Source organism: Callithrix jacchus, chromosome 10 (genome assembly GCF_049354715.1).
Source record: "Callithrix jacchus isolate 240 chromosome 10, calJac240_pri, whole genome shotgun sequence".
Classification (NCBI taxonomy): Eukaryota; Metazoa; Chordata; class Mammalia; order Primates; family Cebidae; genus Callithrix; species Callithrix jacchus.
The window spans coordinates 46,811,905-46,825,683 of NC_133511.1; the positions used below are offsets into that span (position 1 = coordinate 46,811,905).

General features: G+C 46.6%; 1 protein-coding gene across 9 annotated transcripts in view; it reads left to right on the forward strand.

Annotated features, from left to right (window-relative positions):
- The first annotated feature begins 1,773 nt into the window (after positions 1-1,773).
- Positions 1,774-13,779, forward strand: part of LOC103796120 (uncharacterized) — a 127,081-nt gene continuing 115,075 nt past the window's right edge. For 7 of the 9 annotated variants that reach the window (XR_013523171.1, XR_013523167.1, XR_013523170.1 and 4 more), the window contains exon 1: positions 2,052-2,196. The gene's annotated coding sequence lies outside the window, so the exon portion shown is untranslated. Of the gene's footprint in view, positions 1,938-2,051; positions 2,197-2,279; positions 7,611-13,779 lie in introns of those variants that run through there. The other 2 variants (XR_008475100.2, XR_008475099.2) reach the window with 2 other exon arrangements.

Sequence of the window (13,779 nt, forward strand, 5' to 3'; positions counted from 1 at the left end):
GGGTTCAAGTGATTCTCCTGCCTCAGGCCACCCGAGTAGCTGGGATTATAGGCAGCTGTCACCACACCCAATGTTTTGTATTTTTAGTAGAGACCGGGTTTATCATGTTGGCCAAGTTGATCTCGAACTCCTGAGTTCAGGTGATCCACCGGCCTCAGCCTCCCAAAGTGCAGGAATTACAGGCATGAGCCACCATGCCCAGCCAAGGATGGCACTTTCACAAAGACACAATATCTATGGTATTACTAGTATAAGGAAACATGTGGAGTCACCTTATTAAGGGACTGAGTCCTACATCAGTGGCTCTGCTTGCCTCATAAAATTATTCATTAATTTTTAGCAGTGGCCTTGGGAAGTTATATACATACTATTTAGAGGAAAATGGCATTTACAATGATAATGAATTAAAGGAACTCACATGGCAATACCACTGCCCCAATTTAGACCTGAGGCTTGCTAATTTCATATTTAGCCACATCCCACATACTCCCAATCCCTCTTCCCTAGTGTGGAGCTACAGCTTAAAGTCCCTTGAAGGCAGGAAACTTACCTCACACACACGTGTTCCTCTCACTGTGTCAGCACATACAACACTAAATAAATACTACTTGGATACTTGCTAAATAAACTGATCAGTAGTTGCCTTTTATTAAATATACTTGGGAGAGAATTCTCTCCCAAGGTGACAAGGTCTAATTCTCCAAGGTTTACCACTGAGGGGACTGAGATGCAGAAAGCCCAAAGTGTATGCAGAGCAGTCCCCTCTGATCTCACTCCACTGCACTGCTGTCTTTTGTATGCAGCAGGAAGGACACTTCCTGTAAAAATGAAAGGAAAGCCTCAGGTTGTTTGAGAGAGGGTTAGGAAGAAAACCGGAAGAGCCAGTAAACTGCAGGTGCTTTCAAAGAGCTCCCTGTTTTTGACATCCATAAAAAAAAACTTGTTAATTAAGAGATTGGCCACAGAAATCCTGGTGGAAAATCTGCAGAAGAGTGGGTTCTATAATTCTTTAAAACAAAACAAAAAACCCCGAGATGTGTTAATTTTTACCGGTGGAGGGAGTGGCCTTGCTCCCAGGGCTGGCCTTGCTGAGCAGGTGACAATACCACACATACAAAGGTTTTAGAGTTTGTCCTCAGGTGAAAAGGTAGTCAATATTTTACATTTTGAAGATAGTTTTTAAAATCACCTACTACATCAGTAGTAATGATCACCTACAACAATACCATTTACACATTGCCACACACATCGGGGTTGTGAAAAGTGCTTTACAGAGCACCATCTCAATTAATCCTCACAACAACTCTATGAAGTAGGTTTTATTATTCTTAATTTATAGACGTGTTAACTGTGGCCCAGGGAGATGAGCTTTCCCGCGATTGCCCAGCTTTTAAGTAAGTGGTAGTTCTAAAACCCAAGTGTGTTTGACCAAAAGCCCTGAGTAACATTTAGCTGTGGGCCTCGTGCGGCTTTGGAGCTGGTCTGAGGTGGGGAATTGTGAATCCCATTTATTTATGCTGAGCTGCGCGCATGTATGCACGTGTAATTTACAAAAAACAAATCCAGGTCAAGATCTCTGTCTGCTTGAAGTTTAAAAGCCTACCTGGGTAGACAGCGGCAAAAATCAACTCATTCATTTATTCGTTTGCTTTCTCCACAAGTATTTATTGCGCACTTCAGTATTCCAGACAGGGCGCTAACCTAGCCCGGCAGGAGAGAATGCTGAGCACAACAGATATGACGTTTGCTTCCAACGATCCCCTTACCGATTCTGGTTTCTCACGAGCGAGGCATTCAAAGAAGCAGGAAATATATCAACAAGGGGGCGACTTAAGCACCAGCTGCGCGGGAGCCCGAGAAAGCGCGCAGAGTCTGCTGAGGTGGTCCGTGCGAACTTCCTGGAGGCAGCAGCAGCCGCAGGCGGGGCGGGAACCCAGGTCGATAGAAAGCGAGAGTCGGGGCCGGGGGCGGGGAAGAGGGGGCGGGGGCCGAGGCCCGGGCGGGGGCAGCCGGCTAGTTAGGGTTAGGGCGGGAGGATTCGGCTTCCCGGCGGCAGAGGGCGCCTGGCGCTGCGGTCCGGCGCGCCGGAGCCGCCCGCGCGGGCGCCGAGAGGAGAGGAGAGGCGAGGAGCGCGAGCGGCGGCGGCCACTGCCACGTATTCCCGGCAGTGGTGGTGGCGGCGGAGCCCGCGGGCAGGTGGGCTGGGAGCGGCGCAGCGGCGGCAGGGCGGGCGAACAGGCGGGCGGGCGCGGGGCGCGGGGCACCGGGCACCGGGCGGGGGTGCGGCGCCGCGACAGCGCGGTTCCCGCCACGCCGGCTACGCCTCCATGCCGTGCTGCCGACTCAGGCCCGGGCGCCCGGCAGGTCCCGAGCGCAACCCGCGCGGGCGGGGTGGGGGCTGAGGGACGCGAGCTCGCCTGCAGGTCGCGGCTCGGGACTCTGCCTCCCGGTCGCTGCGGGGCCGCAGCCGGGAAAAGTTGGGGCGGACCGCGAGCCCGCAGGGCCGGGCGGGAAGTGCGGGTGCGGGGCGGACTCAGGGGTCGGGGGACGCGGTGCAAAGGGCTCGGGCCGGGACAGCCGGGAGGGCCGTGTGTGGGAAGGCGGGAGACGCGGGTCTTCTGAGGACGCCGAGAATGGGGTGCGCTCAGGGTTTCTGGGAGTGGACAAGAGTCCGGCCGGGGGCCCTGTGGGTGAAAAGGATGGGAGCCTGGGGGTCGGGGAGTAGAGGTGAGGCGGGGCGGGATAGTGACTTTCTCATCCCCCACTCTGTCGGGGTAGACCCTGAGACCGGGGCAGGCTCAGAGCTGGGGACGCCTAGGGCTTCTGAAGACCCAGTGGGGAGTTCCTGTACGGGGTGGGTGGAGGAGGGAGCTGAGCATTGCTTCCTCTGTCGCCGGGGCCGACTACCGTCCCTCCCCAGCGGCCAGATTCACCTCAGACTGCATTGCTTTTGCCTTGGGTAAGTTGAGGAACAGCTGAGCGGATGAGATGTTTGGGGCGTTCCGAGATGAGTGGGATTAGGCTATAGGATATCGTAACTATCAACGGGAGCTGTCTGAAAACACTCGCATCTCCTCATGCACCCACCTGTCCGCTCATCCAGTCACTACTGCTTACTGCAAAGCTCCAGCTTTCCTTACTCTTTAAGGGACACCTCTAGGTCCCCAAAGCCCAACAGTGCATCTGCTCACAGCTCTGAGGATGGCAAGAGTGGTCTGCTATGTGTCTGCGTAGGTTGGTGATTTCCGAAACAAGTGGTTCTGGAGGTACTGGATGCTTTATTAGAACAACCTGTGCGGTGCCCCTTGCCAATGGAGATGACTCATGTTGGCTTTTTTTTCTCCCCAAATAAACTTTGTATTCAAGACACAATTCACACATCGTATTCAATGCCTTGTCATTTGCAGCAGTAATACAGCAAGAGACCCATAGTGGGGTTCTTGAGCCTGTGTTGTTGTCCCAGATGTGCTAGCAAGAAGTTTGACCTTGGATGAGTCACTTGCCCTCTCTGAACTTGTGTTTTCTTATCTGTCACATGGGGTATAAAGAGAGAGCTGCACAGACTGATGAAGACAGGAGTAGGTTTCTGAGGGACACAGTAAAATCTTATTCCTTATAAGGCTGGATTTGCCACTCAAAATAAGCCTCTGCTTGTTCTTATAAAGAAATTAGGATAGATTTAAAAGAAAACATGAGAAGCAAGAAAGATTGCACCAAGCAAAACAACAGAAAACTAATAATAGTTGGTATTAGATTTACAGCATAAATACTGTTTTATGCTTGCAGTTAGTGCACTTGGTTGTCCCGCTGTCTTTACAATAAAGTTGCTCATCGTGCTTGGAAAATATGTATTTCACCTGTGGACCCGAATTTTTTCTCATTTTTTAACCTTCAAGCTTGGAGTGGACGCTCAGTTGGATTGTTCTTGCTGGGGTTTGCCTGAAGAACATCCTCAGGGTCTCTCACTGCTATAATCTTACAGGTTTCCTTCCATCTGACTAAGGCTGGGGTCCTTGTATAACTATGCTTCTGCCATCTTTTCCATTCTGGCTTGAGAAGTGGTGAGCTGGTTCCTGTCACCTCTGACATGTCCACACTTCCCAGGTGTCTTTTCAAATGAGTGTTTAAAAGGCAAGCAGAGCGTTAGATACAGCACATTAACAATTGCTCCAGGCAATCATGTGTGTCCTGTCCACCCCACTCCTGTTCCTAGACCGTTCTCACTAGAACTTCCTGGTCTTAAGCTGGCCTTGACATTTAGGATGCTGAGGGCCATCACAGAGTTGAAATGATTTGGCCAGGGTCAACTGCACACTGATGATCAAGCCATGGTTCTGGAAGAAGAGGATTTTATTTTTGTTTTTATTTTTTTAAGGATTTTTTATTTTTGTACTTTATCATAACCTAATGTTTCTATACTTGTCCATTAGTAGCTTTCAAAATCCGTAATGGGTTTGATCACATCATTTTCAGTAATCCTTTTTTTGTCAGCTTTTTGGAAGTTGCAGTTAGCGGTTGTCTCTTGAGTTTGAGGTAGTGGTATTTTATTATTAAACATTAAAAAAAATTTTTTTTTTAAAACCACTTTCCTTTTCAGACCAGATGAGGTAGTGGTAAAAACGATACCTTCTCCAGCAAGTAAAGGCTTGACTAATTAGGTTAAGTCTTTAAAATATCTAGTGTGTATAAATTTTAAAATATCTGTGGGTGCAAATTGTACTTAATTGAGAAGTGTGAATAAAAATCATAGTCGTCACCATCGGAGCCCCTGCCATTGACCAGGGATTGTGAGGTGGGAGCGAGCTTCATTTTACAGGAGAGAAAACAAACCCGAGAGATGGCGCAACTCTGGCACAGCTGTCATGGATAAGTTACTGATGAGCTTTCAATCCACATACCATTTTAACAGCGGAAAAGGAATTCTCAGCTATCCTGCAGGGTTGTACTAGATAAATGAGATACTGTATGTCTAGCAAAAAGTAAACTGTAACGGGCTCCCTAGCCCAGCACACTTTAACATAAGCACTTGTGGACTCTGGAAGCAGTGTGGTGAAGTGGTGAGTTCAAGCATCTTGGGAGTCTGGCAGTAAATACTGAACCTGCTGCCTGACCTCTGTGAGCCTGATTTCCACCTGTGTAAAGTCAGGGTAATACTGTCTGTCTTACATTCAATGGAATGTACCCACTAATTGCAGTGGGTGCTGAGTGAAGGTTGGTGTCCGCTCCTTTCTCTCCCTTGCACACACTTACTTGGGATAACGGGATTGATTAAGTCTTTCAGCAATTATCCTCAAGGGGAAAAGGCTTAAAGTACTTTTTTGTACTTATCAATAATTCTTCTAGCCTTTTGCCTTCCCAACCCAAGCCCCAGCATGTGCAATGAATATTCCAGGGCCTGTGATTGTCTTGTCTAAGAGAAAACTGAAAAAAATCGTAAGCCAGAAAGGACAGGTCTTTGATAGAAAGTTGAAAATGGATATAGCTGGTCTCCCTTTGCCCATTTTGTGGCTTTCTTCCCTTTTTTATTAATTTTTCTGGACAGGGAAAAGGTACAGAATTCAGGGGGTTCTAGCTGGAGGGGGGCCTGGTAGAAGGGGTGCCCTGTGGTGAAGGGGCAGCTAGAGGGAGGAGTTTGATCTGGCTGACAGTCAAAGCTAGAATTTGGTATGGGGGAAATTTCTGTTAGATGCAGGGTTTGGCTAAATATGGGGCCAATTTCCATCTAGTCCTTTAAGGCCCTCTTTTGGGACTTTGAGGTTTTTGTGCTCCAGGCAGATTTTGACGGGTTGTGGTGGCATCATAAATGAGTTTCCATAGTAAATTGTAGGCTGAAAGGAAATTAAATTCCAAAAGGGTGTTTGTTGTGACTGATGCCAGAATTTCTCTGAGAATTTTATTAAGATTCAGTCTATAAAAGTAATTCTTAGTACTCTGAAGATATTAATTAGGAAATAGTTTTTAAAAAGTTGAAGTGTTATCTTTGTGAGCTTTTGAAATGTCATCTTCCTAAATCTTTGGAGCAAATGAGGTTCAAAACATCATAGAGACTTATATTTTAAAAGCATTTCTTCCTAAATGTAATGTTATCCTTCTCTTCCTGTTCCTTTCCTCCTCTTACATTATTTTGGTAATGAGTTAATTTTGGTTTCTTTCACATTGTGGTGGCCTAATTTCTAAATTTATGACCCTTCATTTCTTGATCTTGCATGTATATTTTTTTCCCTTACGTCAATTCTCATTCATTATGAAGAGCTGGTATAGCAAGGTGGGAAAGAGAGAGGACCCTGGAGCTAGGTCGGCAAGAGCTAGGCTCTTTAGAACTTGGATTCAGTCCTCACAGTAGCTCTGGGAGGCTGATCATGCTATTCCCTACACACAGATGTCGGAATGGGTGCAGAAACACCTGTGTATTCACATAGCCAGCAAGAGGTTAATCTGAGTGTCAGCTACAATGATCTATAGGACTCCAAAGCCCATGTTTCCAGCTAGAAAGGCAGGCAGGGGCCTTGCATGCTGTGCCAGGGTTGGGACTTAGTCCGATAGGCAGAGAGGGTCAGGTATGTATTCTAAAAAGGTAGCTCGGTGGCTTTCTGGAGTTTTGAAGTGAAGCAAGTAGAAATTAGGAGTAGAGAAATGAGTCCATTAAAGTAATTGTCTTGAGAAAATGACAAGGGCCTGAACGGAAGGCATTAAGACAGTGGCAGTGGTGGCAGAGAAGAGAGGACTTGTTGGAATCCGTAGAGCTCAGTGCCTTTGGATACTAGAATTGAGGGAGGAATCGAACCTGAGCCTTGCCTTTCCTTGCCTCATCCCTTCCCATTTCAAGTCTGATACCCCAGGGATGGGTGTTGAAGATGCTATGTGCGGGCTAAAAATCTCCGCAGAAACCAAAAGTAGGTCCTTTGGTTTCTGCCGACAGCTAGAGAAAGGTGGCTGAACACAGTCGGAAAGGGCCTTCCCCTCCCTGTGCCACTCCAGCCTTATCACTCCTAATTTTCCAGGAGCATCGCAGAGAGGGACGTTGGATTCTTGACTGCATTTTGGGAAATGCTAGTTTGAGCCATCAAACTTAAGGTGAGAAGTGTGGAAGGGAAGATGGCTTCCTGGGGTGTTGTCTCCACACCTCTCTTCCCTGGTGACACAGGGGACCCACCAGGGTTTGGTCTTCAGTTCTGTAAGAGTTGATTCACCAAATTTGTAGGGGTTGACTGGGAAGCAGGAGTGACTATGAACATAATGGCCAGCCCCTAGAGGAGTTGAGGCCAGCCTCCTCTGATGGGTGAAGTCTCTGCAGGGCACCGAGCCATCCTCAGGGGAGCCGGCATCAGAGCACAGGGAGATGGTTGGCTGGGGTCTCTGTGTCCTGTCATTGGTAGGACGCACTGTTACCATGTCAGGAATATACTGGTCTTGTGCCTTCTCCCCTAGTCAGTGCCAGATGTGGTAATAAACTTGCTTTTGGGCTTCTGTTTTTCCAAGTTGTGCAACATCCCTGCCCTTGTGAGAGTTTGTGCTGGCTCTGGTCAGGCTGGAGGTCAGGTGGTCAGATTCTGGCTTTATTTGGGTCTCTGTTGGACCTGTCTTCTCTTCAGCCACAAGCTGTCTCTGCGGTGAGTCACTCCATGCAAGAGTCTGCTCACCCACCTTCTGCTTGATGTCTACACCTTGCCCTCAAAGAGGGAACCTCTTCTCCTTGTTCTGAGGGCACTTCTCGGCAGTCCCCTAAAGTGTCCAGTGAGTTTCTTTTGTGGGGTTAGAGTCCATGGCAGACAGGTATATGCTTTAATGGGAGAAGAGCATTTCTTCCTGTGGATATAACTATCGTGCTTACCTCTTGAACATTATGTCCTGAGAAAAGTCCTTTTCTTGTTCTTTTTGGTGCGTGTTTGGGTGTGTTTGCTTTAATTATTTTTACTGGGAAATAAAAAAGATATTTATGAAATGTTTAAATCTACAGCAGCGTCTCTGCTTAGGCAGCAGAAGGAACAACTGTTTAGCCAGGATATCATTGATTTATCACTCTTTTCTCCATGTTGTTGTTTTGTTGGCAGAACCCTCTGATTTGTATACTGGTTCATCTTGGATTTCAGTAGTGAGTGTGAAAAGATTCCTGGGCTGTTTGCCGAAGTGGAGGGACTCAAATAAGTGGGCTTCAGGGCTGCCAGTCTTGGCTGTCCCTGCAATCCCAGGAGCCGGGCACATGGTGCCTTTGTCAGGAAGATGGACTTTGGCCAGGTTGTTTCTTCAGCTTTGCCAGGGAGCAGCTCTATTGGTGATAGTGGAGAATCCCTCTTCTATGGGAAAGGGAATTCTCTCCTAATTCTGGTTTTGCCTTATTTCTCATCTTGTGGGGATGAGCTTTGTTTGCAGTGTCCACAGAGCTTTTACAGACATCTTCCTTGCATCCCACATTGCCCTTCTTCCCTATTGGTTCCAATTCAGTCTGTCATCAGTACCGCAGAAACTGGTTTGAACTTTGTCAGTCTTGGGACTGACAAACCTGGGTTTGCAGCATAGAAACCCATTCAGATTGGTGCAGCAATTTCACATCAGCATAAGAAGCCCGTTTTGGTGGTGGTGGTTTTCTTTTCAAATCAGTTTACTTGCTTTCCACATATCATATAGGTAATATGCAAATGTATTCTACTCCTGCAGTCTGCCCTCCCATTTAAATAGCACAGAAGGACACAGCAGACATGTCATATTCCCTTTCTCCCAGTACCCTTTCCCAGGTGCCACCTCCTCCAGGTCCTCAGAAATAACCTGTGTTAGCAGTTGGATCCATGTCCTGAAACTGTCAGTCTATATACACAAATACACTGTGTGTTTCCTTCTTTTCAAAGCCTGAATCTGATTGCATCATATTGCTTTTTTCACATAGTATATCTTCGAGATCTTTTCATGCATGTAGCTCTTCTCTCTTCTTTTAATTTGTCTTTTATTTGCCTATAAAATATTTTCTAATATGTCATAATTTATGAATTGGTCCCCTATTGATGGACATATAAACTAACTCATTAGTTTTGCTATTGTATCTTCATACATACATATTAGTATGTAAATGTTCCTCTAGAAGTGGAATTGGCATGTCAAATATTAAATTTATTTAAAATGTTACAGCAGTACCCATACTATGCTCTCAAGAGATGTACTAGTTCCTATTACCAGTAGCATATGGGCTGCCATTCTCCTGGGTGAAATAAATGGATCGTTTTTTAGTAGGTATTTCATTTATTATTGATGAGGTTGTGAAACTCTTCATTCAGCTTCTTGATTCTTTGTGCTGAGATTGTAGACATTCAGAGTGGTGGGTCCATAGTAACCATAGAAGCTGAGGGAACCAAACCCTCAAGGATCATGGCTGAGCTCAGGGTGGTGTGAGCATCATGCTACCAGTGGTGGCATTGTGGCACCTGGACACAAGAGCTCCTGGTTTCACACTCTCTCTTTCTCCCAGATGCTAGGTATGGTAATAGGACACTTTAATTTTGGTGTAACTTGCCAGAGTATTTCTCCAAACCTTTCATCTGAGGAACCAAGGGTATGTAGATATTGATTAAGATCAGTCTGTCCTGCACTGCGGAGGCATGGATTGGAGACTGGGGAGCGGCATTGGAAGGACACTTAAAGATTGTGTGCTGGAAGATCAGGCGCTGTTGCTTCTGGAAAAGCCTCTGGGAATGTGGTAAAGCAGATCTTTTCTTCTAGTTGCATGTGATTGTTCCCCCTCTCCTGGCTTGCTGTGGGAATATTGTGGTGCTTTAACCCTTAGCAGGGTGCTTTCTGGAGAAGCAGTGATTTCTTAGAAGGTGTCTGAGGGGCATGGCACAGTGGGTTGGTAGAGGAGGCATCTTGTGGCCTCCATGAATAGGCTGATCCCAGGGCCCTCCCTGAAGGCTGGGCTACACAGTGGGCTTCAGGAAGCCCTGGCTTACTGGACCAGAGTTCTTTACCTATCACTCAGAGGGGCAGAGGGCAGGAGTGGGGGAGGGGGAACCCTTGGGGGTCAAAGGGACTGCAGAGTCGAGCCACACAGCTCCCATTTGGCCCGTCATGGCTGTGCGACTTGAGCGTCTATTTTATCTCCCTGGGCTTCAGCTTTTTCCTGTAAATTAGGAGTTATAATTAATACCTGCCTCACAGGGTTGTTATGAAGATTAAAAAAATAATATTCATAAATGTCAGCATATTACCTAATTAGTACTTGGTAATTTTAAGTAACTCTACCTATTTGTGTTCCCCATATGTGTGTGTGTGTGTGTGTGTAGATATATAATTTTTTTTTTTTTTTTTTGATACAGAGTCTCACCCTGTCTCCCAGGCTGGAGTGCAGTGGTGTGATCTTAGCTCACTGCAACCTCGGCCTCCCAGGTTCAAGCAATTCTCCTGCCTCAGCCTTCCTAGTAGCTGGGATTACAGGTGTGTGCCACCATGCCTGGCTAATTTTTGTATTTTTAGTAGAGACAGGGTTTCACTCTGTTGGCCAAGCTGGTCTTGAATCCCTGATCTCAGGTGATCTGCCTGCCTCATCCTCCCAAAATGCTGGGGTTACAGGCATGAGCTACTGCACAAGGCCAATAATTGTTTTAAAATGGGTGACTACATATTACATTTGCTAAATATGAAGGTAGACATAATCTGGTAACCTTAAAGAGACGTCAGGAGATTAGCTGCTGCCGAGGGCAAATGAGGGTGGGGGCTATGGGACTAAAAGGGATGAAGAGAGGCTTGGACCCAGGCCTTAGGTGGGCAGGGGAGTTGAGTTGGGATGTTATCTTCCAACACCATTTCTCCTGCAGAAACCCCTGCTTTGTACACACCAGAGGCCCACATGCAGAGGTCTTTTCCTCTTTTTTCAGATAGACTGAGGGCTAGGGGGTTGCTAGTGCAACCTCTGCCATTTATTTCAAGGAGGCTGAGTGAGGCCCTGAAAGGCAGAGTGTCTGCCTCAAGCCACACAGCTGGCCAGGAGAGAGCGCGAATAGGCCCAGCTCTCCGCTCCCTTCTCCACACCGCCATGTGTTGCTCATAGCCAGATGCAGGAAAGAGACATGGTGTTAAGCACTTTGCACAGATCTGCCATTTACTCCTCCCAAGGTTCTTGTGAGATGAGGTTGAGATACACATGTTCTTCTGTTCCTACAGTACCAGCCACAGGTTGCTTTCTTCAGTCCCCTGGTCACCTGTAATTGAGGGGAGGACCAAGACTGGATCCTGCTCCTTCTTTCCTATCATACCACATATGTGGTTAGCTTTTACTGCATGGAGCAGCTCTCCTGGGGACTGATGTGGTACTCGGTCAAATATATGAGTAAGATCCAATTTTCAATTCAGTCTTTCCCTGGCTCTTGTGTCTCTGAAGTGAGGACATTTGCCTCCCTGTTTTGCCCTCTGGGATTAATACAGCACCCCAACCTGCCTTCTAGGCTTATCCTCCACTCAGAATTCATTCAGGAAATACACTGTTCTAGGTGTTAGGGATTTTGCACCAAATAGAAGGAACCAAAATCCTGTTCTCATGGGGCTTATTTTCTAGTGAGGATGACAGACAATAGTGATTAAAATACACGGCATGTTTATTAGGTTCCCAGGGCTGCTATAACAAAGTGCCAGAAACTGCATGGCTTTGACAACAGGAGAATGTTTTCCCATGGTTCTGGGGGCTCTGAGAGTTGTCTGTTCCCTGCCTCCCTTCCAGCTTCTGGTGGTTGCTGGCTGGCCTTGGTGTTCTTGGCTTGTGGCAGCGTAGCTTCAGTCTCTGCCTCTGCTATCCCATGGTGTTCCCGTGTCTGTGTGTGTGTGTGTGTGTGTGTGTGTGTGTGTGTATGAGAGAGTCAGAGTGCTCCAGAGAGACAGACCAATAGGACATAGATAGATGAGAGGGGATTTTTGGTTGTTGTATTTTTTTTTTTTGAGACAGAATTTTGCTCTTGTTGCCCAGTCTGGAGTGCAGTGGTGTGATCTCGGCTCACCGCAACCTCCGCTCCTGAGTTCAAGTGATTGTCCTGTCTCAGCATCCCGAGTAGCTGAGATGACAGGCATGTACCACCACGCCTGGCTAGTTTTGTATTTTTAGTAGAGACAGGGTTTCTCCATGTTGGTCAAGCTGGTCTCAAAATCCTGACCTCAGGTGATTCACCCACCTCGACCTCCCAAAGTTCTGGGGTTACAGGCATGAGCCCTTGTGCCCAGCTGAGAGGGAATTTTTTAGGGGAGTTGGCTCACATGATTATGGAGGCTGAGAAGTCCCATGACAGGCAGTCTGCAGGCTGGAGAACAAGGAAGGCTGGTAGTGGGACTCCATCCTAGTCCAAAAACCTCAGAACTAGGAAAGCTGATGGTGTAAGTCTCAGTTTGAAGTTTAAGACCTGAGAACCTAGGGGTTTGGGGGCAGGATGTGCTGGTGCAAGTCTTTCTCACTCAGTCCATTGATTCAGATGACAGTCTTTTCTGGAAACACCCAGATGATGTAGTACTTTACTAGTTATCTGGATATCTTTTAGTTCAGTCAAGTTGACATCTAAAATTAACCATTACAATCTGTGTTTCTGGTTTCTTATAAGGACACTAGTCATTGGATTAGGACCCATCCTATTCTAGTATGACTGTGTGAGACAGGTCTCAATCAGTTTAGGAAGGTTTTTTTTTTTTTGCCAAAGTTAAGGACACATGCCCGTGACACAGCCTCAGGAGGTCCTGACGACATGTGCCCAAGGGAGTCTGAGCACAGCTTCATTTTATACACTTTAGGGAGACATGAGACATTGATCAATATATGTAAGAGGAATATTGGTTTGGTCCAGAAAGGCGGGACAACTCAAATGTGGAGAGGGCTTCCAGGTCATAGGTAGATAAGAGACAAATGGTTTGAGTTTCTGATTAGCCTTTCCAAAGGAAGAAAGCAGATAGGCATTTATCTCAGTGAGCAGAGGGATGACTGAATAGAAAGGGAGACAGGTTTACCCTAAGCAGTTCCCAGCTTGAGTTTTCCCTTTAGCTTAGTGATTTTGGGGCCCCAAGATTTATTTTCCTTTCACAACTGCCTTTTTTCTTAACTGTGGCAAAATAAAACCCCATAAAATTTACCATCTTAACCATTTTTAAATGTACAAAATATTAGTGTTACCTGTCTTCACATTACTGTGCATCAGTATGACCTTATTGTGTTAGCATTCTCCAGATAAGCAGACCCAATACAGTCATTTGTATGTGTATAAAGAGATTTATTATTATAAGGTGTTGGCTCATGTGGTTGTGAAGGTTAAGAAGTTGTAAGAGCTGTGGTCAGCAAGCTTGAGACCCAGGTGAGCCAATGGTATAAGTTTAAATCCAAGTACTGAGGCCTTGAGACCCAGGAGAGCCAATGGTGTAAGTTCTAGTCCAAAAGACAGCAGGCTCGAGACCCAAGAAGAGCTGATGTCTCAGTTCAGTTCTGTCCAAAGGCAGAAAAGACCAGTGTCCCAGTTCAAGCAGTCAACCAAAAGGAGTTCCCTCTTACTCAGGCTTTTCTGTTCAGGGCTTCATTTGACTGAATGAAGTCCACTCAGATGAGGGAAGGCAATCTGCTTTACTCAGTCTACCCATTCAAATGTTAATCGTATCCAAAAAACACCCTCACAGACATACCAGGAATAATCTTTGGCCTACAGTCTGGGCACCCATGGCCTTGTCAAGTTGACACATGAAATTAGCCATCACAGTCATCTTAAAAGATTTTATCTGCAAAGTCCCTATTTCCAAATAAGCTCATATTCTGAGGTTCCAGGTGGACATGAGTTT